Source organism: Taudactylus pleione, unplaced genomic scaffold (assembly GCF_031769625.1).
Source record: "Taudactylus pleione unplaced genomic scaffold, aTauple2 ptg000092l, whole genome shotgun sequence".
NCBI lineage: Eukaryota > Metazoa > Chordata > Amphibia > Anura > Myobatrachidae > Taudactylus > Taudactylus pleione.
In genome coordinates, this window is record NW_028284494.1 from 6,784,224 (window position 1) to 6,807,847 (window position 23,624).

General features: G+C 56.7%; 1 protein-coding gene and 16 non-coding genes across 17 annotated transcripts in view; all 17 read left to right on the plus strand.

The window, feature by feature from the left end:
- SLC38A9 (solute carrier family 38 member 9) overlaps positions 1-23,624 on the plus strand; it is a 270,792-nt gene that overhangs the window by 150,743 nt on the left and 96,425 nt on the right. The gene's annotated exons all lie outside the window — the stretch shown is intronic.
- On the plus strand, positions 705-868 carry LOC148527103 (U1 spliceosomal RNA). The gene has a single exon (XR_015878146.1). It is a non-coding gene; the product is annotated as a U1 spliceosomal RNA (small nuclear RNA).
- Positions 2,140-2,303, plus strand: LOC148527104 (U1 spliceosomal RNA). The gene has a single exon (XR_015878094.1). It is a non-coding gene; the product is annotated as a U1 spliceosomal RNA (small nuclear RNA).
- LOC148527105 (U1 spliceosomal RNA) lies at positions 3,576-3,739 on the plus strand. The gene has a single exon (XR_015878134.1). It is a non-coding gene; the product is annotated as a U1 spliceosomal RNA (small nuclear RNA).
- LOC148527106 (U1 spliceosomal RNA) lies at positions 5,012-5,175 on the plus strand. Its single transcript, XR_015878095.1, has one exon. It is a non-coding gene; the product is annotated as a U1 spliceosomal RNA (small nuclear RNA).
- On the plus strand, positions 6,449-6,612 carry LOC148527107 (U1 spliceosomal RNA). The gene has a single exon (XR_015878138.1). It is a non-coding gene; the product is annotated as a U1 spliceosomal RNA (small nuclear RNA).
- On the plus strand, positions 7,885-8,048 carry LOC148527108 (U1 spliceosomal RNA). The gene has a single exon (XR_015878135.1). It is a non-coding gene; the product is annotated as a U1 spliceosomal RNA (small nuclear RNA).
- Positions 9,321-9,484, plus strand: LOC148527109 (U1 spliceosomal RNA). Its single transcript, XR_015878096.1, has one exon. It is a non-coding gene; the product is annotated as a U1 spliceosomal RNA (small nuclear RNA).
- LOC148527110 (U1 spliceosomal RNA) lies at positions 10,757-10,920 on the plus strand. The gene has a single exon (XR_015878097.1). It is a non-coding gene; the product is annotated as a U1 spliceosomal RNA (small nuclear RNA).
- Positions 12,193-12,356, plus strand: LOC148527111 (U1 spliceosomal RNA). The gene has a single exon (XR_015878098.1). It is a non-coding gene; the product is annotated as a U1 spliceosomal RNA (small nuclear RNA).
- On the plus strand, positions 13,629-13,792 carry LOC148527112 (U1 spliceosomal RNA). The gene has a single exon (XR_015878099.1). It is a non-coding gene; the product is annotated as a U1 spliceosomal RNA (small nuclear RNA).
- LOC148527113 (U1 spliceosomal RNA) lies at positions 15,065-15,228 on the plus strand. The gene has a single exon (XR_015878100.1). It is a non-coding gene; the product is annotated as a U1 spliceosomal RNA (small nuclear RNA).
- LOC148527114 (U1 spliceosomal RNA) lies at positions 16,501-16,664 on the plus strand. The gene has a single exon (XR_015878101.1). It is a non-coding gene; the product is annotated as a U1 spliceosomal RNA (small nuclear RNA).
- LOC148527115 (U1 spliceosomal RNA) lies at positions 17,937-18,100 on the plus strand. The gene has a single exon (XR_015878102.1). It is a non-coding gene; the product is annotated as a U1 spliceosomal RNA (small nuclear RNA).
- Positions 19,373-19,536, plus strand: LOC148527116 (U1 spliceosomal RNA). Its single transcript, XR_015878103.1, has one exon. It is a non-coding gene; the product is annotated as a U1 spliceosomal RNA (small nuclear RNA).
- On the plus strand, positions 20,809-20,972 carry LOC148527117 (U1 spliceosomal RNA). Its single transcript, XR_015878105.1, has one exon. It is a non-coding gene; the product is annotated as a U1 spliceosomal RNA (small nuclear RNA).
- On the plus strand, positions 22,245-22,408 carry LOC148527118 (U1 spliceosomal RNA). The gene has a single exon (XR_015878106.1). It is a non-coding gene; the product is annotated as a U1 spliceosomal RNA (small nuclear RNA).

A 23,624-nucleotide genomic window follows, 5' to 3' on the forward strand; every position in this document is an offset into this window, starting at 1 on the left:
AACCACCTGACCGATGGTTCCGGTGAAACATCAAATGATTCCCCTCCCTACTTGGCCCCTGCGCCCTGTAAACTGCGCTTCCACCTTTCCCTCAGCGCCGCGCTCTGTCCTGACCTCTCCTCCTGTGTGTGCTTGCTGCATGCTTCCTTGCTGTTGTGCCATTCCAGCGTTCTTTGCGTAATCCCACCAATAGAGGGCGGTGCAGGACCCACACTTGTTTCACTTGCTTTGCAAAGCAGGCCTGGAGCTGTTGCACGGTCCAGCTGCTGCAAGAAATCAGCCTGAGTGCTTCAAGTGCTGTGGCTGCCCACCTTGATCCCCACGCAGGGCGGACTTGGGAGTCATCCAGACGGCACCCGTGAAAGCCCGCCGTGCCCCGCGCCCCCGGCACTTTTCCTGTTTCCTGTCCTTTTCCTTTCATACGCCGACGAGGCTCGCAACCAGCTTTGGCCGACTGCTTGGATGACATCACCGTATGCAAATCCGTCTGCTGCAGTGTGCCCTGGGAATGCTTGCACTAGTTTGTGCGTATGTAGTTTGGGGGTGCTTCAGCAACAAGGCATCCTTCCAGGTGAAGAGATGTGGCCTCCCTGCAGTTGTTGACCTCAGCTGAGAGTTCGCTTCGCGCATGCTCCCCAGGTAAACCTCCTTCAGTTGACGGGGGTGTGCCCGAGCAGCGGGCCTCCCCAGCCCTAGTCCAACTCATACTTACCTGGCAGGGGAGATACCATGATCACGAAGGTGGTTCTCCCAGGGCGAGGCTCATCCATTGCACTCCGGGTGTGCTGACTCCTGCGATTTCCCCAAATGCGGGAAACTCGACTGCATAATTTGTGGTAGTGGGGGACTGCGTTCGCGCTTTCCCCTGATCATCTCTGGTAAAAATCAGCTTGGTTTTGTTTGAAAGCGTCTGTGTGTCTGCTGTGCTGGTGTCAACTCTGAAGCTTTGCTGGATGTGTCCACCCCCTCCCTTCTTTGCCCCGGGGATTGGACATTGAAAGGGAACGTTGCTAGTACTACTAGCCCCATGGTTTTAGCATTGCTCACAAAACATTGTTTGGGCCTAAGCATCGGTTCCGGGACCGATGTTTCTCTGGCCTTTTCTACTTAAGCATGTAACACACTAACTAGTACATTTCACCCGTGCGCAGCGGGACTCAAGACGCTTGCGCAGACCACCAATAACCGCTCTCCACTGCGTAACCTCTGCGTTGCGTCCGTCTCTCAATCAGGCCCTCGGTCTCTTAGGTTGTGAGCACCAGACACGAAGAGAGCCAGCCGGCAGCCCAAAGTACCGCACGGTGAGTGCAGCTGCCAGCAAGCCTGCGCAGCCGCACGGCGCCCCACACAAAGACAACGTTGAGGGGGAAGCCTAGCAATGGGGAGGGAGCATCGGATGCTCCCTCACCATCGCGGGGTTAAGCGTCAAACATCGGAACCACCTGACCGATGGTTCCGGTGAAACATCAAATGATTCCCCTCCCTACTTGGCCCCTGCGCCCTGTAAACTGCGCTTCCACCTTTCCCTCAGCGCCGCGCTCTGTCCTGACCTCTCCTCCTGTGTGTGCTTGCTGCATGCTTCCTTGCTGTTGTGCCATTCCAGCGTTCTTTGCGTAATCCACCAATAGAGGGCGGTGCAGGACCCACACTTGTTTCACTTGCTTTGCAAAGCAGGCCTGGAGCTGTTGCACGGTCCAGCTGCTGCAAGAAATCAGCCTGAGTGCTTCAAGTGCTGTGGCTGCCCACCTTGATCCCCACGCAGGGCGGACTTGGGAGTCATCCAGACGGCACCCGTGAAAGCTCGCCGTGCCCCGCGCCCCCGGCACTTTTCCTGTTTCCTGTCCTTTTCCTTTCATACGCCGACGAGGCTCGCAGCCAGCTTTGGCCGACTGCTTGGATGACATCACCGTATGCAAATCCGTCTGCTGCAGTGTGCCCTGGGAATGCTTGCACTAGTTTGTGCGTATGTAGTTTGGGGGTGCTTCAGCAACAAGGCACCCTTCCAGGTGAAGAGATGTGGCCTCCCTGCAGTTGTTGACCTCAGCTGAGAGTTCGCTTCGCGCATGCTCCCCAGGTAAACCTCCTTCAGTTGACGGGGGTGTGCCCGAGCAGCGGGCCTCCCCAGCCCTAGTCCAACTCATACTTACCTGGCAGGGGAGATACCATGATCACGAAGGTGGTTCTCCCAGGGCGAGGCTCATCCATTGCACTCCGGGTGTGCTGACCCCTGCGATTTCCCCAAATGCGGGAAACTCGACTGCATAATTTGTGGTAGTGGGGGACTGCGTTCGCGCTTTCCCCTGATCATCTCTGGTAAAAATCAGCTTGGTTTTGTTTGAAAGCGTCTGTGTGTCTGCTGTGCTGGTGTCAACTCTGAAGCTTTGCTGGATGTGTCCACCCCCTCCCTTCTTTGCCCCGGGGATTGGACATTGAAAGGGAACGTTGCTAGTACTACTAGCCCCATGGTTTTAGCATTGCTCACAAAACATTGTTTGGGCCTAAGCATCGGTTCCGGGACCGATGTTTCTCTGGCCTTTTCTACTTAAGCATGTAACACACTAACTAGTACATTTCACCCGTGCGCAGCGGGAATCAAGACGCTTGCGCAGACCACCAATAACCGCTCTCCACTGCGTAACCTCTGCGTTGCGTCCGTCTCTCAATCAGGCCCTCGGTCTCTTAGGTTGTGAGCACCAGACACGAAGAGAGCCAGCCGGCAGCCCAAAGTACCGCACGGTGAGTGCAGCTGCCAGCAAGCCTGCGCAGCCGCACGGCGCCCCACACAAAGACAACGTTGAGGGGGAAGCCTAGCAATGGGGAGGGAGCATCGGATGCTCCCTCACCATCGCGGGGTTAAGCGTCAAACATCGGAACCACCTGACCGATGGTTCCGGTGAAACATCAAATGATTCCCCTCCCTACTTGGCCCCTGCGCCCTGTAAACTGCGCTTCCACCTTTCCCTCAGCGCCGCGCTCTGTCCTGACCTCTCCTCCTGTGTGTGCTTGCTGCATGCTTCCTTGCTGTTGTGCCATTCCAGCGTTCTTTGCGTAATCCCACCAATAGAGGGCGGTGCAGGACCCACACTTGTTTCACTTGCTTTGCAAAGCAGGCCTGGAGCTGTTGCACGGTCCAGCTGCTGCAAGAAATCAGCCTGAGTGCTTCAAGTGCTGTGGCTGCCCACCTTGATCCCCACGCAGGGCGGACTTGGGAGTCATCCAGACGGCACCCGTGAAAGCCCGCCGTGCCCCGCGCCCCCGGCACTTTTCCTGTTTCCTGTCCTTTTCCTTTCATACGCCGACGAGGCTCGCAGCCAGCTTTGGCCGACTGCTTGGATGACATCACCGTATGCAAATCCGTCTGCTGCAGTGTGCCCTGGGAATGCTTGCACTAGTTTGTGCGTATGTAGTTTGGGGGTGCTTCAGCAACAAGGCATCCTTCCAGGTGAAGAGATGTGGCCTCCCTGCAGTTGTTGACCTCAGCTGAGAGTTCGCTTCGCGCATGCTCCCCAGGTAAACCTCCTTCAGTTGACGGGGGTGTGCCCGAGCAGCGGGCCTCCCCAGCCCTAGTCCAACTCATACTTACCTGGCAGGGGAGATACCATGATCACAAAGGTGGTTCTCCCAGGGCGAGGCTCATCCATTGCACTCCGGGTGTGCTGACCCCTGCGATTTCCCCAAATGCGGGAAACTCGACTGCATAATTTGTGGTAGTGGGGGACTGCGTTCGCGCTTTCCCCTGATCATCTCTGGTAAAAATCAGCTTGGTTTTGTTTGAAAGCGTCTGTGTGTCTGCTGTGCTGGTGTCAACTCTGAAGCTTTGCTGGATGTGTCCACCCCCTCCCTTCTTTGCCCCGGGGATTGGACATTGAAAGGGAACGTTGCTAGTACTACTAGCCCCATGGTTTTAGCATTGCTCACAAAACATTGTTTGGGCCTAAGCATCGGTTCCGGGACCGATGTTTCTCTGGCCTTTTCTACTTAAGCATGTAACACACTAACTAGTACATTTCACCCGTGCGCAGCGGGACTCAAGACGCTTGCGCAGACCACCAATAACCGCTCTCCACTGCGTAACCTCTGCGTTGCGTCCGTCTCTCAATCAGGCCCTCGGTCTCTTAGGTTGTGAGCACCAGACACGAAGAGAGCCAGCCGGCAGCCCAAAGTACCGCACGGTGAGTGCAGCTGCCAGCAAGCCTGCGCAGCCGCACGGCGCCCCACACAAAGACAACGTTGAGGGGGAAGCCTAGCAATGGGGGGGGAGCATCGGATGCTCCCTCACCATCGCGGGGTTAAGCGTCAAACATCGGAACCACCTGACCGATGGTTCCGGTGAAACATCAAATGATTCCCCTCCCTACTTGGCCCCTGCGCCCTGTAAACTGCGCTTCCACCTTTCCCTCAGCGCCGCGCTCTGTCCTGACCTCTCCTCCTGTGTGTGCTTGCTGCATGCTTCCTTGCTGTTGTGCCATTCCAGCGTTCTTTGCGTAATCCCACCAATAGAGGGCGGTGCAGGACCCACACTTGTTTCACTTGCTTTGCAAAGCAGGCCTGGAGCTGTTGCACGGTCCAGCTGCTGCAAGAAATCAGCCTGAGTGCTTCAAGTGCTGTGGCTGCCCACCTTGATCCCCACGCAGGGCGGACTTGGGAGTCATCCAGACGGCACCCGTGAAAGCCCGCCGTGCCCCGCGCCCCCGGCACTTTTCCTGTTTCCTGTCCTTTTCCTTTCATACGCCGACGAGGCTCGCAACCAGCTTTGGCCGACTGCTTGGATGACATCACCGTATGCAAATCCGTCTGCTGCAGTGTGCCCTGGGAATGCTTGCACTAGTTTGTGCGTATGTAGTTTGGGGGTGCTTCAGCAACAAGGCACCCTTCCAGGTGAAGAGATGTGGCCTCCCTGCAGTTGTTGACCTCAGCTGAGAGTTCGCTTCGCGCATGCTCCCCAGGTAAACCTCCTTCAGTTGACGGGGGTGTGCCCGAGCAGCGGGCCTCCCCAGCCCTAGTCCAACTCATACTTACCTGGCAGGGGAGATACCATGATCACGAAGGTGGTTCTCCCAGGGCGAGGCTCATCCATTGCACTCCGGGTGTGCTGACCCCTGCGATTTCCCCAAATGCGGGAAACTCGACTGCATAATTTGTGGTAGTGGGGGACTGCGTTCGCGCTTTCCCCTGATCATCTCTGGTAAAAATCAGCTTGGTTTTGTTTGAAAGCGTCTGTGTGTCTGCTGTGCTGGTGTCAACTCTGAAGCTTTGCTGGATGTGTCCACCCCCTCCCTTCTTTGCCCCGGGGATTGGACATTGAAAGGGAACGTTGCTAGTACTACTAGCCCCATGGTTTTAGCATTGCTCACAAAACATTGTTTGGGCCTAAGCATCGGTTCCGGGACCGATGTTTCTCTGGCCTTTTCTACTTAAGCATGTAACACACTAACTAGTACATTTCACCCGTGCGCAGCGGGACTCAAGACGCTTGCGCAGACCACCAATAACCGCTCTCCACTGCGTAACCTCTGCGTTGCGTCCGTCTCTCAATCAGGCCCTCGGTCTCTTAGGTTGTGAGCACCAGACACGAAGAGAGCCAGCCGGCAGCCCAAAGTACCGCACGGTGAGTGCAGCTGCCAGCAAGCCTGCGCAGCCGCACGGCGCCCCACACAAAGACAACGTTGAGGGGGAAGCCTAGCAATGGGGAGGGAGCATCGGATGCTCCCTCACCATCGCGGGGTTAAGCGTCAAACATCGGAACCACCTGACCGATGGTTCCGGCGAAACATCAAATGATTCCCCTCCCTACCTGGCCCCCTGCGCCCTGTAAACTGCGCTTCCACCTTTCCCTCAGCGCCGCGCTCTGTCCTGACCTCTCCTCCTGTGTGTGCTTGCTGCATGCTTCCTTGCTGTTGTGCCATTCCAGCGTTCTTTGCGTAATCCCACCAATAGAGGGCGGTGCAGGACCCACACTTGTTTCACTTGCTTTGCAAAGCAGGCCTGGAGCTGTTGCACGGTCCAGCTGCTGCAAGAAATCAGCCTGAGTGCTTCAAGTGCTGTGGCTGCCCACCTTGATCCCCACGCAGGGCGGACTTGGGAGTCATCCAGACGGCACCCGTGAAAGCTCGCCGTGCCCCGCGCCCCCGGCACTTTTCCTGTTTCCTGTCCTTTTCCTTTCATACGCCGACGAGGCTCGCAGCCAGCTTTGGCCGACTGCTTGGATGACATCACCGTATGCAAATCCGTCTGCTGCAGTGTGCCCTGGGAATGCTTGCACTAGTTTGTGCGTATGTAGTTTGGGGGTGCTTCAGCAACAAGGCACCCTTCCAGGTGAAGAGATGTGGCCTCCCTGCAGTTGTTGACCTCAGCTGAGAGTTCGCTTCGCGCATGCTCCCCAGGTAAACCTCCTTCAGTTGACGGGGGTGTGCCCGAGCAGCGGGCCTCCCCAGCCCTAGTCCAACTCATACTTACCTGGCAGGGGAGATACCATGATCACGAAGGTGGTTCTCCCAGGGCGAGGCTCATTCATTGCACTCCGGGTGTGCTGACCCCTGCGATTTCCCCAAATGCGGGAAACTCGACTGCATAATTTGTGGTAGTGGGGGACTGCGTTCGCGCTTTCCCCTGATCATCTCTGGTAAAAATCAGCTTGGTTTTGTTTGAAAGCGTCTGTGTGTCTGCTGTGCTGGTGTCAACTCTGAAGCTTTGCTGGATGTGTCCACCCCCTCCCTTCTTTGCCCCGGGGATTGGACATTGAAAGGGAACGTTGCTAGTACTACTAGCCCCATGGTTTTAGCATTGCTCACAAAACATTGTTTGGGCCTAAGCATCGGTTCCGGGACCGATGTTTCTCTGGCCTTTTCTACTTAAGCATGTAACACACTAACTAGTACATTTCACCCGTGCGCAGCGGGAATCAAGACGCTTGCGCAGACCACCAATAACCGCTCTCCACTGCGTAACCTCTGCGTTGCGTCCGTCTCTCAATCAGGCCCTCGGTCTCTTAGGTTGTGAGCACCAGACACGAAGAGAGCCAGCCGGCAGCCCAAAGTACCGCACGGTGAGTGCAGCTGCCAGCAAGCCTGCGCAGCCGCACGGCGCCCCACACAAAGACAACGTTGAGGGGGAAGCCTAGCAATGGGGAGGGAGCATCGGATGCTCCCTCACCATCGCGGGGTTAAGCGTCAAACATCGGAACCACCTGACCGATGGTTCCGGTGAAACATCAAATGATTCCCCTCCCTACTTGGCCCCTGCGCCCTGTAAACTGCGCTTCCACCTTTCCCTCAGCGCCGCGCTCTGTCCTGACCTCTCCTCCTGTGTGTGCTTGCTGCATGCTTCCTTGCTGTTGTGCCATTCCAGCGTTCTTTGCGTAATCCCACCAATAGAGGGCGGTGCAGGACCCACACTTGTTTCACTTGCTTTGCAAAGCAGGCCTGGAGCTGTTGCACGGTCCAGCTGCTGCAAGAAATCAGCCTGAGTGCTTCAAGTGCTGTGGCTGCCCACCTTGATCCCCACGCAGGGCGGACTTGGGAGTCATCCAGACGGCACCCGTGAAAGCCCGCCGTGCCCCGCGCCCCCGGCACTTTTCCTGTTTCCTGTCCTTTTCCTTTCATACGCCGACGAGGCTCGCAGCCAGCTTTGGCCGACTGCTTGGATGACATCACCGTATGCAAATCCGTCTGCTGCAGTGTGCCCTGGGAATGCTTGCACTAGTTTGTGCGTATGTAGTTTGGGGGTGCTTCAGCAACAAGGCATCCTTCCAGGTGAAGAGATGTGGCCTCCCTGCAGTTGTTGACCTCAGCTGAGAGTTCGCTTCGCGCATGCTCCCCAGGTAAACCTCCTTCAGTTGACGGGGGTGTGCCCGAGCAGCGGGCCTCCCCAGCCCTAGTCCAACTCATACTTACCTGGCAGGGGAGATACCATGATCACAAAGGTGGTTCTCCCAGGGCGAGGCTCATCCATTGCACTCCGGGTGTGCTGACCCCTGCGATTTCCCCAAATGCGGGAAACTCGACTGCATAATTTGTGGTAGTGGGGGACTGCGTTCGCGCTTTCCCCTGATCATCTCTGGTAAAAATCAGCTTGGTTTTGTTTGAAAGCGTCTGTGTGTCTGCTGTGCTGGTGTCAACTCTGAAGCTTTGCTGGATGTGTCCACCCCCTCCCTTCTTTGCCCCGGGGATTGGACATTGAAAGGGAACGTTGCTAGTACTACTAGCCCCATGGTTTTAGCATTGCTCACAAAACATTGTTTGGGCCTAAGCATCGGTTCCGGGACCGATGTTTCTCTGGCCTTTTCTACTTAAGCATGTAACACACTAACTAGTACATTTCACCCGTGCGCAGCGGGACTCAAGACGCTTGCGCAGACCACCAATAACCGCTCTCCACTGCGTAACCTCTGCGTTGCGTCCGTCTCTCAATCAGGCCCTCGGTCTCTTAGGTTGTGAGCACCAGACACGAAGAGAGCCAGCCGGCAGCCCAAAGTACCGCACGGTGAGTGCAGCTGCCAGCAAGCCTGCGCAGCCGCACGGCGCCCCACACAAAGACAACGTTGAGGGGGAAGCCTAGCAATGGGGGGGGAGCATCGGATGCTCCCTCACCATCGCGGGGTTAAGCGTCAAACATCGGAACCACCTGACCGATGGTTCCGGTGAAACATCAAATGATTCCCCTCCCTACTTGGCCCCTGCGCCCTGTAAACTGCGCTTCCACCTTTCCCTCAGCGCCGCGCTCTGTCCTGACCTCTCCTCCTGTGTGTGCTTGCTGCATGCTTCCTTGCTGTTGTGCCATTCCAGCGTTCTTTGCGTAATCCCACCAATAGAGGGCGGTGCAGGACCCACACTTGTTTCACTTGCTTTGCAAAGCAGGCCTGGAGCTGTTGCACGGTCCAGCTGCTGCAAGAAATCAGCCTGAGTGCTTCAAGTGCTGTGGCTGCCCACCTTGATCCCCACGCAGGGCGGACTTGGGAGTCATCCAGACGGCACCCGTGAAAGCCCGCCGTGCCCCGCGCCCCCGGCACTTTTCCTGTTTCCTGTCCTTTTCCTTTCATACGCCGACGAGGCTCGCAACCAGCTTTGGCCGACTGCTTGGATGACATCACCGTATGCAAATCCGTCTGCTGCAGTGTGCCCTGGGAATGCTTGCACTAGTTTGTGCGTATGTAGTTTGGGGGTGCTTCAGCAACAAGGCACCCTTCCAGGTGAAGAGATGTGGCCTCCCTGCAGTTGTTGACCTCAGCTGAGAGTTCGCTTCGCGCATGCTCCCCAGGTAAACCTCCTTCAGTTGACGGGGGTGTGCCCGAGCAGCGGGCCTCCCCAGCCCTAGTCCAACTCATACTTACCTGGCAGGGGAGATACCATGATCACGAAGGTGGTTCTCCCAGGGCGAGGCTCATCCATTGCACTCCGGGTGTGCTGACCCCTGCGATTTCCCCAAATGCGGGAAACTCGACTGCATAATTTGTGGTAGTGGGGGACTGCGTTCGCGCTTTCCCCTGATCATCTCTGGTAAAAATCAGCTTGGTTTTGTTTGAAAGCGTCTGTGTGTCTGCTGTGCTGGTGTCAACTCTGAAGCTTTGCTGGATGTGTCCACCCCCTCCCTTCTTTGCCCCGGGGATTGGACATTGAAAGGGAACGTTGCTAGTACTACTAGCCCCATGGTTTTAGCATTGCTCACAAAACATTGTTTGGGCCTAAGCATCGGTTCCGGGACCGATGTTTCTCTGGCCTTTTCTACTTAAGCATGTAACACACTAACTAGTACATTTCACCCGTGCGCAGCGGGACTCAAGACGCTTGCGCAGACCACCAATAACCGCTCTCCACTGCGTAACCTCTGCGTTGCGTCCGTCTCTCAATCAGGCCCTCGGTCTCTTAGGTTGTGAGCACCAGACACGAAGAGAGCCAGCCGGCAGCCCAAAGTACCGCACGGTGAGTGCAGCTGCCAGCAAGCCTGCGCAGCCGCACGGCGCCCCACACAAAGACAACGTTGAGGGGGAAGCCTAGCAATGGGGGGGGAGCATCGGATGCTCCCTCACCATCGCGGGGTTAAGCGTCAAACATCGGAACCACCTGACCGATGGTTCCGGTGAAACATCAAATGATTCCCCTCCCTACTTGGCCCCTGCGCCCTGTAAACTGCGCTTCCACCTTTCCCTCAGCGCCGCGCTCTGTCCTGACCTCTCCTCCTGTGTGTGCTTGCTGCATGCTTCCTTGCTGTTGTGCCATTCCAGCGTTCTTTGCGTAATCCCACCAATAGAGGGCGGTGCAGGACCCACACTTGTTTCACTTGCTTTGCAAAGCAGGCCTGGAGCTGTTGCACGGTCCAGCTGCTGCAAGAAATCAGCCTGAGTGCTTCAAGTGCTGTGGCTGCCCACCTTGATCCCCACGCAGGGCGGACTTGGGAGTCATCCAGACGGCACCCGTGAAAGCTCGCCGTGCCCCGCGCCCCCGGCACTTTTCCTGTTTCCTGTCCTTTTCCTTTCATACGCCGACGAGGCTCGCAGCCAGCTTTGGCCGACTGCTTGGATGACATCACCGTATGCAAATCCGTCTGCTGCAGTGTGCCCTGGGAATGCTTGCACTAGTTTGTGCGTATGTAGTTTGGGGGTGCTTCAGCAACAAGGCACCCTTCCAGGTGAAGAGATGTGGCCTCCCTGCAGTTGTTGACCTCAGCTGAGAGTTCGCTTCGCGCATGCTCCCCAGGTAAACCTCCTTCAGTTGACGGGGGTGTGCCCGAGCAGCGGGCCTCCCCAGCCCTAGTCCAACTCATACTTACCTGGCAGGGGAGATACCATGATCACGAAGGTGGTTCTCCCAGGGCGAGGCTCATCCATTGCACTCCGGGTGTGCTGACCCCTGCGATTTCCCCAAATGCGGGAAACTCGACTGCATAATTTGTGGTAGTGGGGGACTGCGTTCGCGCTTTCCCCTGATCATCTCTGGTAAAAATCAGCTTGGTTTTGTTTGAAAGCATCTGTGTGTCTGCTGTGCTGGTGTCAACTCTGAAGCTTTGCTGGATGTGTCCACCCCCTCCCTTCTTTGCCCCGGGGATTGGACATTGAAAGGGAACGTTGCTAGTACTACTAGCCCCATGGTTTTAGCATTGCTCACAAAACATTGTTTGGGCCTAAGCATCGGTTCCGGGACCGATGTTTCTCTGGCCTTTTCTACTTAAGCATGTAACACACTAACTAGTACATTTCACCCGTGCGCAGCGGGACTCAAGACGCTTGCGCAGACCACCAATAACCGCTCTCCACTGCGTAACCTCTGCGTTGCGTCCGTCTCTCAATCAGGCCCTCGGTCTCTTAGGTTGTGAGCACCAGACACGAAGAGAGCCAGCCGGCAGCCCAAAGTACCGCACGGTGAGTGCAGCTGCCAGCAAGCCTGCGCAGCCGCACGGCGCCCCACACAAAGACAACGTTGAGGGGGAAGCCTAGCAATGGGGAGGGAGCATCGGATGCTCCCTCACCATCGCGGGGTTAAGCGTCAAACATCGGAACCACCTGACCGATGGTTCCGGTGAAACATCAAATGATTCCCCTCCCTACTTGGCCCCTGCGCCCTGTAAACTGCGCTTCCACCTTTCCCTCAGCGCCGCGCTCTGTCCTGACCTCTCCTCCTGTGTGTGCTTGCTGCATGCTTCCTTGCTGTTGTGCCATTCCAGCGTTCTTTGCGTAATCCCACCAATAGAGGGCGGTGCAGGACCCACACTTGTTTCACTTGCTTTGCAAAGCAGGCCTGGAGCTGTTGCACGGTCCAGCTGCTGCAAGAAATCAGCCTGAGTGCTTCAAGTGCTGTGGCTGCCCACCTTGATCCCCACGCAGGGCGGACTTGGGAGTCATCCAGACGGCACCCGTGAAAGCCCGCCGTGCCCCGCGCCCCCGGCACTTTTCCTGTTTCCTGTCCTTTTCCTTTCATACGCCGACGAGGCTCGCAGCCAGCTTTGGCCGACTGCTTGGATGACATCACCGTATGCAAATCCGTCTGCTGCAGTGTGCCCTGGGAATGCTTGCACTAGTTTGTGCGTATGTAGTTTGGGGGTGCTTCAGCAACAAGGCACCCTTCCAGGTGAAGAGATGTGGCCTCCCTGCAGTTGTTGACCTCAGCTGAGAGTTCGCTTCGCGCATGCTCCCCAGGTAAACCTCCTTCAGTTGACGGGGGTGTGCCCGAGCAGCGGGCCTCCCCAGCCCTAGTCCAACTCATACTTACCTGGCAGGGGAGATACCATGATCACGAAGGTGGTTCTCCCAGGGCGAGGCTCATCCATTGCACTCCGGGTGTGCTGACCCCTGCGATTTCCCCAAATGCGGGAAACTCGACTGCATAATTTGTGGTAGTGGGGGACTGCGTTCGCGCTTTCCCCTGATCATCTCTGGTAAAAATCAGCTTGGTTTTGTTTGAAAGCATCTGTGTGTCTGCTGTGCTGGTGTCAACTCTGAAGCTTTGCTGGATGTGTCCACCCCCTCCCTTCTTTGCCCCGGGGATTGGACATTGAAAGGGAACGTTGCTAGTACTACTAGCCCCATGGTTTTAGCATTGCTCACAAAACATTGTTTGGGCCTAAGCATCGGTTCCGGGACCGATGTTTCTCTGGCCTTTTCTACTTAAGCATGTAACACACTAACTAGTACATTTCACCCGTGCGCAGCGGGACTCAAGACGCTTGCGCAGACCACCAATAACCGCTCTCCACTGCGTAACCTCTGCGTTGCGTCCGTCTCTCAATCAGGCCCTCGGTCTCTTAGGTTGTGAGCACCAGACACGAAGAGAGCCAGCCGGCAGCCCAAAGTACCGCACGGTGAGTGCAGCTGCCAGCAAGCCTGCGCAGCCGCACGGCGCCCCACACAAAGACAACGTTGAGGGGGAAGCCTAGCAATGGGGAGGGAGCATCGGATGCTCCCTCACCATCGCGGGGTTAAGCGTCAAACATCGGAACCACCTGACCGATGGTTCCGGTGAAACATCAAATGATTCCCCTCCCTACTTGGCCCCTGCACCCTGTAAACTGCGCTTCCACCTTTCCCTCAGCGCCGCGCTCTGTCCTGACCTCTCCTCCTGTGTGTGCTTGCTGCATGCTTCCTTGCTGTTGTGCCATTCCAGCGTTCTTTGCGTAATCCCACCAATAGAGGGCGGTGCAGGACCCACACTTGTTTCACTTGCTTTGCAAAGCAGGCCTGGAGCTGTTGCACGGTCCAGCTGCTGCAAGAAATCAGCCTGAGTGCTTCAAGTGCTGTGGCTGCCCACCTTGATCCCCACGCAGGGCGGACTTGGGAGTCATCCAGACGGCACCCGTGAAAGCCCGCCGTGCCCCGCGCCCCCGGCACTTTTCCTGTTTCCTGTCCTTTTCCTTTCATACGCCGACGAGGCTCGCAGCCAGCTTTGGCCGACTGCTTGGATGACATCACCGTATGCAAATCCGTCTGCTGCAGTGTGCCCTGGGAATGCTTGCACTAGTTTGTGCGTATGTAGTTTGGGGGTGCTTCAGCAACAAGGCACCCTTCCAGGTGAAGAGATGTGGCCTCCCTGCAGTTGTTGACCTCAGCTGAGAGTTCGCTTCGCGCATGCTCCCCAGGTAAACCTCCTTCAGTTGACGGGGGTGTGCCCGAGCAGCGGGCCTCCCCAGCCCTAGTCCAACTCATACTTACCTGGCAGGGGAGATACCATGATCACGAAGGTGGTTCTCCCAGGGCGAGGCTCATCCATTGCACTCCGGGTGTGCTGACCCCTGCGATTTCCCCAAATGCGGGAAACTCGACTGCATAATTTGTGGTAGTGGGGGACTGCGTTCGCGCTTTCCCCTGATCATCTCTGGTAAAAATCAGCTTGGTTTTGTTTGAAAGCGTCTGTGTGTCTGCTGTGCTGGTGTCAACTCTGAAGCTTTGCTGGATGTGTCCACCCCCTCCCTTCTTTGCCCCGGGGATTGGACATTGAAAGGGAACGTTGCTAGTACTACTAGCCCCATGGTTTTAGCATTGCTCACAAAACATTGTTTGGGCCTAAGCATCGGTTCCGGGACCGATGTTTCTCTGGCCTTTTCTACTTAAGCATGTAACACACTAACTAGTACATTTCACCCGTGCGCAGCGGGACTCAAGACGCTTGCGCAGACCACCAATAACCGCTCTCCACTGCGTAACCTCTGCGTTGCGTCCGTCTCTCAATCAGGCCCTCGGTCTCTTAGGTTGTGAGCACCAGACACGAAGAGAGCCAGCCGGCAGCCCAAAGTACCGCACGGTGAGTGCAGCTGCCAGCAAGCCTGCGCAGCCGCACGGCGCCCCACACAAAGACAACGTTGAGGGGGAAGCCTAGCAATGGGGAGGGAGCATCGGATGCTCCCTCACCATCGCGGGGTTAAGCGTCAAACATCGGAACCACCTGACCGATGGTTCCGGTGAAACATCAAATGATTCCCCTCCCTACTTGGCCCCTGCGCCCTGTAAACTGCGCTTCCACCTTTCCCTCAGCGCCGCGCTCTGTCCTGACCTCTCCTCCTGTGTGTGCTTGCTGCATGCTTCCTTGCTGTTGTGCCATTCCAGCGTTCTTTGCGTAATCCCACCAATAGAGGGCGGTGCAGGACCCACACTTGTTTCACTTGCTTTGCAAAGCAGGCCTGGAGCTGTTGCACGGTCCAGCTGCTGCAAGAAATCAGCCTGAGTGCTTCAAGTGCTGTGGCTGCCCACCTTGATCCCCACGCAGGGCGGACTTGGGAGTCATCCAGACGGCACCCGTGAAAGCTCGCCGTGCCCCGCGCCCCCGGCACTTTTCCTGTTTCCTGTCCTTTTCCTTTCATACGCCGACGAGGCTCGCAGCCAGCTTTGGCCGACTGCTTGGATGACATCACCGTATGCAAATCCGTCTGCTGCAGTGTGCCCTGGGAATGCTTGCACTAGTTTGTGCGTATGTAGTTTGGGGGTGCTTCAGCAACAAGGCACCCTTCCAGGTGAAGAGATGTGGCCTCCCTGCAGTTGTTGACCTCAGCTGAGAGTTCGCTTCGCGCATGCTCCCCAGGTAAACCTCCTTCAGTTGACGGGGGTGTGCCCGAGCAGCGGGCCTCCCCAGCCCTAATCCAACTCATACTTACCTGGCAGGGGAGATACCATGATCACGAAGGTGGTTCTCCCAGGGCGAGGCTCATCCATTGCACTCCGGGTGTGCTGACCCCTGCGATTTCCCCAAATGCGGGAAACTCGACTGCATAATTTGTGGTAGTGGGGGACTGCGTTCGCGCTTTCCCCTGATCATCTCTGGTAAAAATCAGCTTGGTTTTGTTTGAAAGCATCTGTGTGTCTGCTGTGCTGGTGTCAACTCTGAAGCTTTGCTGGATGTGTCCACCCCCTCCCTTCTTTGCCCCGGGGATTGGACATTGAAAGGGAACGTTGCTAGTACTACTAGCCCCATGGTTTTAGCATTGCTCACAAAACATTGTTTGGGCCTAAGCATCGGTTCCGGGACCGATGTTTCTCTGGCCTTTTCTACTTAAGCATGTAACACACTAACTAGTACATTTCACCCGTGCGCAGCGGGACTCAAGACGCTTGCGCAGACCACCAATAACCGCTCTCCACTGCGTAACCTCTGCGTTGCGTCCGTCTCTCAATCAGGCCCTCGGTCTCTTAGGTTGTGAGCACCAGACACGAAGAGAGCCAGCCGGCAGCCCAAAGTACCGCACGGTGAGTGCAGCTGCCAGCAAGCCTGCGCAGCCGCACGGCGCCCCACACAAAGACAACGTTGAGGGGGAAGCCTAGCAATGGGGAGGGAGCATCGGATGCTCCCTCACCATCGCGGGGTTAAGCGTCAAACATCGGAACCACCTGACCGATGGTTCCGGTGAAACATCAAATGATTCCCCTCCCTACTTGGCCCCTGCGCCCTGTAAACTGCGCTTCCACCTTTCCCTCAGCGCCGCGCTCTGTCCTGACCTCTCCTCCTGTGTGTGCTTGCTGCATGCTTCCTTGCTGTTGTGCCATTCCAGCGTTCTTTGCGTAATCCCACCAATAGAGGGCGGTGCAGGACCCACACTTGTTTCACTTGCTTTGCAAAGCAGGCCTGGAGCTGTTGCACGGTCCAGCTGCTGCAAGAAATCAGCCTGAGTGCTTCAAGTGCTGTGGCTGCCCACCTTGATCCCCACGCAGGGCGGACTTGGGAGTCATCCAGACGGCACCCGTGAAAGCCCGCCGTGCCCCGCGCCCCCGGCACTTTTCCTGTTTCCTGTCCTTTTCCTTTCATACGCCGACGAGGCTCGCAGCCAGCTTTGGCCGACTGCTTGGATGACATCACCGTATGCAAATCCGTCTGCTGCAGTGTGCCCTGGGAATGCTTGCACTAGTTTGTGCGTATGTAGTTTGGGGGTGCTTCAGCAACAAGGCACCCTTCCAGGTGAAGAGATGTGGCCTCCCTGCAGTTGTTGACCTCAGCTGAGAGTTCGCTTCGCGCATGCTCCCCAGGTAAACCTCCTTCAGTTGACGGGGGTGTGCCCGAGCAGCGGGCCTCCCCAGCCCTAGTCCAACTCATACTTACCTGGCAGGGGAGATACCATGATCACGAAGGTGGTTCTCCCAGGGCGAGGCTCATCCATTGCACTCCGGGTGTGCTGACCCCTGCGATTTCCCCAAATGCGGGAAACTCGACTGCATAATTTGTGGTAGTGGGGGACTGCGTTCGCGCTTTCCCCTGATCATCTCTGGTAAAAATCAGCTTGGTTTTGTTTGAAAGCGTCTGTGTGTCTGCTGTGCTGGTGTCAACTCTGAAGCTTTGCTGGATGTGTCCACCCCCTCCCTTCTTTGCCCCGGGGATTGGACATTGAAAGGGAACGTTGCTAGTACTACTAGCCCCATGGTTTTAGCATTGCTCACAAAACATTGTTTGGGCCTAAGCATCGGTTCCGGGACCGATGTTTCTCTGGCCTTTTCTACTTAAGCATGTAACACACTAACTAGTACATTTCACCCGTGCGCAGCGGGACTCAAGACGCTTGCGCAGACCACCAATAACCGCTCTCCACTGCGTAACCTCTGCGTTGCGTCCGTCTCTCAATCAGGCCCTCGGTCTCTTAGGTTGTGAGCACCAGACACGAAGAGAGCCAGCCGGCAGCCCAAAGTACCGCACGGTGAGTGCAGCTGCCAGCAAGCCTGCGCAGCCGCACGGCGCCCCACACAAAGACAACGTTGAGGGGGAAGCCTAGCAATGGGGAGGGAGCATCGGATGCTCCCTCACCATCGCGGGGTTAAGCGTCAAACATCGGAACCACCTGACCGATGGTTCCGGTGAAACATCAAATGATTCCCCTCCCTACTTGGCCCCTGCGCCCTGTAAACTGCGCTTCCACCTTTCCCTCAGCGCCGCGCTCTGTCCTGACCTCTCCTCCTGTGTGTGCTTGCTGCATGCTTCCTTGCTGTTGTGCCATTCCAGCGTTCTTTGCGTAATCCCACCAATAGAGGGCGGTGCAGGACCCACACTTGTTTCACTTGCTTTGCAAAGCAGGCCTGGAGCTGTTGCACGGTCCAGCTGCTGCAAGAAATCAGCCTGAGTGCTTCAAGTGCTGTGGCTGCCCACCTTGATCCCCACGCAGGGCGGACTTGGGAGTCATCCAGACGGCACCCGTGAAAGCTCGCCGTGCCCCGCGCCCCCGGCACTTTTCCTGTTTCCTGTCCTTTTCCTTTCATACGCCGACGAGGCTCGCAGCCAGCTTTGGCCGACTGCTTGGATGACATCACCGTATGCAAATCCGTCTGCTGCAGTGTGCCCTGGGAATGCTTGCACTAGTTTGTGCGTATGTAGTTTGGGGGTGCTTCAGCAACAAGGCACCCTTCCAGGTGAAGAGATGTGGCCTCCCTGCAGTTGTTGACCTCAGCTGAGAGTTCGCTTCGCGCATGCTCCCCAGGTAAACCTCCTTCAGTTGACGGGGGTGTGCCCGAGCAGCGGGCCTCCCCAGCCCTAATCCAACTCATACTTACCTGGCAGGGGAGATACCATGATCACGAAGGTGGTTCTCCCAGGGCGAGGCTCATCCATTGCACTCCGGGTGTGCTGACCCCTGCGATTTCCCCAAATGCGGGAAACTCGACTGCATAATTTGTGGTAGTGGGGGACTGCGTTCGCGCTTTCCCCTGATCATCTCTGGTAAAAATCAGCTTGGTTTTGTTTGAAAGCATCTGTGTGTCTGCTGTGCTGGTGTCAACTCTGAAGCTTTGCTGGATGTGTCCACCCCCTCCCTTCTTTGCCCCGGGGATTGGACATTGAAAGGGAACGTTGCTAGTACTACTAGCCCCATGGTTTTAGCATTGCTCACAAAACATTGTTTGGGCCTAAGCATCGGTTCCGGGACCGATGTTTCTCTGGCCTTTTCTACTTAAGCATGTAACACACTAACTAGTACATTTCACCCGTGCGCAGCGGGACTCAAGACGCTTGCGCAGACCACCAATAACCGCTCTCCACTGCGTAACCTCTGCGTTGCGTCCGTCTCTCAATCAGGCCCTCGGTCTCTTAGGTTGTGAGCACCAGACACGAAGAGAGCCAGCCGGCAGCCCAAAGTACCGCACGGTGAGTGCAGCTGCCAGCAAGCCTGCGCAGCCGCACGGCGCCCCACACAAAGACAACGTTGAGGGGGAAGCCTAGCAATGGGGAGGGAGCATCGGATGCTCCCTCACCATCGCGGGGTTAAGCGTCAAACATCGGAACCACCTGACCGATGGTTCCGGTGAAACATCAAATGATTCCCCTCCCTACTTGGCCCCTGCGCCCTGTAAACTGCGCTTCCACCTTTCCCTCAGCGCCGCGCTCTGTCCTGACCTCTCCTCCTGTGTGTGCTTGCTGCATGCTTCCTTGCTGTTGTGCCATTCCAGCGTTCTTTGCGTAATCCCACCAATAGAGGGCGGTGCAGGACCCACACTTGTTTCACTTGCTTTGCAAAGCAGGCCTGGAGCTGTTGCACGGTCCAGCTGCTGCAAGAAATCAGCCTGAGTGCTTCAAGTGCTGTGGCTGCCCACCTTGATCCCCACGCAGGGCGGACTTGGGAGTCATCCAGACGGCACCCGTGAAAGCCCGCCGTGCCCCGCGCCCCCGGCACTTTTCCTGTTTCCTGTCCTTTTCCTTTCATACGCCGACGAGGCTCGCAGCCAGCTTTGGCCGACTGCTTGGATGACATCACCGTATGCAAATCCGTCTGCTGCAGTGTGCCCTGGGAATGCTTGCACTAGTTTGTGCGTATGTAGTTTGGGGGTGCTTCAGCAACAAGGCACCCTTCCAGGTGAAGAGATGTGGCCTCCCTGCAGTTGTTGACCTCAGCTGAGAGTTCGCTTCGCGCATGCTCCCCAGGTAAACCTCCTTCAGTTGACGGGGGTGTGCCCGAGCAGCGGGCCTCCCCAGCCCTAGTCCAACTCATACTTACCTGGCAGGGGAGATACCATGATCACGAAGGTGGTTCTCCCAGGGCGAGGCTCATCCATTGCACTCCGGGTGTGCTGACCCCTGCGATTTCCCCAAATGCGGGAAACTCGACTGCATAATTTGTGGTAGTGGGGGACTGCGTTCGCGCTTTCCCCTGATCATCTCTGGTAAAAATCAGCTTGGTTTTGTTTGAAAGCATCTGTGTGTCTGCTGTGCTGGTGTCAACTCTGAAGCTTTGCTGGATGTGTCCACCCCCTCCCTTCTTTGCCCCGGGGATTGGACATTGAAAGGGAACGTTGCTAGTACTACTAGCCCCATGGTTTTAGCATTGCTCACAAAACATTGTTTGGGCCTAAGCATCGGTTCCGGGACCGATGTTTCTCTGGCCTTTTCTACTTAAGCATGTAACACACTAACTAGTACATTTCACCCGTGCGCAGCGGGACTCAAGACGCTTGCGCAGACCACCAATAACCGCTCTCCACTGCGTAACCTCTGCGTTGCGTCCGTCTCTCAATCAGGCCCTCGGTCTCTTAGGTTGTGAGCACCAGACACGAAGAGAGCCAGCCGGCAGCCCAAAGTACCGCACGGTGAGTGCAGCTGCCAGCAAGCCTGCGCAGCCGCACGGCGCCCCACACAAAGACAACGTTGAGGGGGAAGCCTAGCAATGGGGAGGGAGCATCGGATGCTCCCTCACCATCGCGGGGTTAAGCGTCAAACATCGGAACCACCTGACCGATGGTTCCGGTGAAACATCAAATGATTCCCCTCCCTACTTGGCCCCTGCACCCTGTAAACTGCGCTTCCACCTTTCCCTCAGCGCCGCGCTCTGTCCTGACCTCTCCTCCTGTGTGTGCTTGCTGCATGCTTCCTTGCTGTTGTGCCATTCCAGCGTTCTTTGCGTAATCCCACCAATAGAGGGCGGTGCAGGACCCACACTTGTTTCACTTGCTTTGCAAAGCAGGCCTGGAGCTGTTGCACGGTCCAGCTGCTGCAAGAAATCAGCCTGAGTGCTTCAAGTGCTGTGGCTGCCCACCTTGATCCCCACGCAGGGCGGACTTGGGAGTCATCCAGACGGCACCCGTGAAAGCCCGCCGTGCCCCGCGCCCCCGGCACTTTTCCTGTTTCCTGTCCTTTTCCTTTCATACGCCGACGAGGCTCGCAGCCAGCTTTGGCCGACTGCTTGGATGACATCACCGTATGCAAATCCGTCTGCTGCAGTGTGCCCTGGGAATGCTTGCACTAGTTTGTGCGTATGTAGTTTGGGGGTGCTTCAGCAACAAGGCACCCTTCCAGGTGAAGAGATGTGGCCTCCCTGCAGTTGTTGACCTCAGCTGAGAGTTCGCTTCGCGCATGCTCCCCAGGTAAACCTCCTTCAGTTGACGGGGGTGTGCCCGAGCAGCGGGCCTCCCCAGCCCTAGTCCAACTCATACTTACCTGGCAGGGGAGATACCATGATCACGAAGGTGGTTCTCCCAGGGCGAGGCTCATCCATTGCACTCCGGGTGTGCTGACCCCTGCGATTTCCCCAAATGCGGGAAACTCGACTGCATAATTTGTGGTAGTGGGGGACTGCGTTCGCGCTTTCCCCTGATCATCTCTGGTAAAAATCAGCTTGGTTTTGTTTGAAAGCGTCTGTGTGTCTGCTGTGCTGGTGTCAACTCTGAAGCTTTGCTGGATGTGTCCACCCCCTCCCTTCTTTGCCCCGGGGATTGGACATTGAAAGGGAACGTTGCTAGTACTACTAGCCCCATGGTTTTAGCATTGCTCACAAAACATTGTTTGGGCCTAAGCATCGGTTCCGGGACCGATGTTTCTCTGGCCTTTTCTACTTAAGCATGTAACACACTAACTAGTACATTTCACCCGTGCGCAGCGGGACTCAAGACGCTTGCGCAGACCACCAATAACCGCTCTCCACTGCGTAACCTCTGCGTTGCGTCCGTCTCTCAATCAGGCCCTCGGTCTCTTAGGTTGTGAGCACCAGACACGAAGAGAGCCAGCCGGCAGCCCAAAGTACCGCACGGTGAGTGCAGCTGCCAGCAAGCCTGCGCAGCCGCACGGCGCCCCACACAAAGACAACGTTGAGGGGGAAGCCTAGCAATGGGGGGGGAGCATCGGATGCTCCCTCACCATCGCGGGGTTAAGCGTCAAACATCGGAACCACCTGACCGATGGTTCCGGTGAAACATCAAATGATTCCCCTCCCTACTTGGCCCCTGCGCCCTGTAAACTGCGCTTCCACCTTTCCCTCAGCGCCGCGCTCTGTCCTGACCTCTCCTCCTGTGTGTGCTTGCTGCATGCTTCCTTGCTGTTGTGCCATTCCAGCGTTCTTTGCGTAATCCCACCAATAGAGGGCGGTGCAGGACCCACACTTGTTTCACTTGCTTTGCAAAGCAGGCCTGGAGCTGTTGCACGGTCCAGCTGCTGCAAGAAATCAGCCTGAGTGCTTCAAGTGCTGTGGCTGCCCACCTTGATCCCCACGCAGGGCGGACTTGGGAGTCATCCAGACGGCACCCGTGAAAGCTCGCCGTGCCCCGCGCCCCCGGCACTTTTCCTGTTTCCTGTCCTTTTCCTTTCATACGCCGACGAGGCTCGCAGCCAGCTTTGGCCGACTGCTTGGATGACATCACCGTATGCAAATCCGTCTGCTGCAGTGTGCCCTGGGAATGCTTGCACTAGTTTGTGCGTATGTAGTTTGGGGGTGCTTCAGCAACAAGGCACCCTTCCAGGTGAAGAGATGTGGCCTCCCTGCAGTTGTTGACCTCAGCTGAGAGTTCGCTTCGCGCATGCTCCCCAGGTAAACCTCCTTCAGTTGACGGGGGTGTGCCCGAGCAGCGGGCCTCCCCAGCCCTAGTCCAACTCATACTTACCTGGCAGGGGAGATACCATGATCACGAAGGTGGTTCTCCCAGGGCGAGGCTCATCCATTGCACTCCGGGTGTGCTGACCCCTGCGATTTCCCCAAATGCGGGAAACTCGACTGCATAATTTGTGGTAGTGGGGGACTGCGTTCGCGCTTTCCCCTGATCATCTCTGGTAAAAATCAGCTTGGTTTTGTTTGAAAGCGTCTGTGTGTCTGCTGTGCTGGTGTCAACTCTGAAGCTTTGCTGGATGTGTCCACCCCCTCCCTTCTTTGCCCCGGGGATTGGACATTGAAAGGGAACGTTGCTAGTACTACTAGCCCCATGGTTTTAGCATTGCTCACAAAACATTGTTTGGGCCTAAGCATCGGTTCCGGGACCGATGTTTCTCTGGCCTTTTCTACTTAAGCATGTAACACACTAACTAGTACATTTCACCCGTGCGCAGCGGGACTCAAGACGCTTGCGCAGACCACCAATAACCGCTCTCCACTGCGTAACCTCTGCGTTGCGTCCGTCTCTCAATCAGGCCCTCGGTCTCTTAGGTTGTGAGCACCAGACACGAAGAGAGCCAGCCGGCAGCCCAAAGTACCGCACGGTGAGTGCAGCTGCCAGCAAGCCTGCGCAGCCGCACGGCGCCCCACACAAAGACAACGTTGAGGGGGAAGCCTAGCAATGGGGGGGAGCATCGGATGCTCCCTCACCATCGCGGGGTTAAGCGTCAAACATCGGAACCACCTGACCGATGGTTCCGGTGAAACATCAAATGATTCCCCTCCCTACTTGGCCCCTGCGCCCTGTAAACTGCGCTTCCACCTTTCCCTCAGCGCCGCGCTCTGTCCTGACCTCTCCTCCTGTGTGTGCTTGCTGCATGCTTCCTTGCTGTTGTGCCATTCCAGCGTTCTTTGCGTAATCCCACCAATAGAGGGCGGTGCAGGACCCACACTTGTTTCACTTGCTTTGCAAAGCAGGCCTGGAGCTGTTGCACGGTCCAGCTGCTGCAAGAAATCAGCCTGAGTGCTTCAAGTGCTGTGGCTGCCCACCTTGATCCCCACGCAGGGCGGACTTGGGAGTCATCCAGACGGCACCCGTGAAAGCTCGCCGTGCCCCGCGCCCCCGGCACTTTTCCTGTTTCCTGTCCTTTTCCTTTCATACGCCGACGAGGCTCGCAGCCAGCTTTGGCCGACTGCTTGGATGACATCACCGTATGCAAATCCGTCTGCTGCAGTGTGCCCTGGGAATGCTTGCACTAGTTTGTGCGTATGTAGTTTGGGGGTGCTTCAGCAACAAGGCACCCTTCCAGGTGAAGAGATGTGGCCTCCCTGCAGTTGTTGACCTCAGCTGAGAGTTCGCTTCGCGCATGCTCCCCAGGTAAACCTCC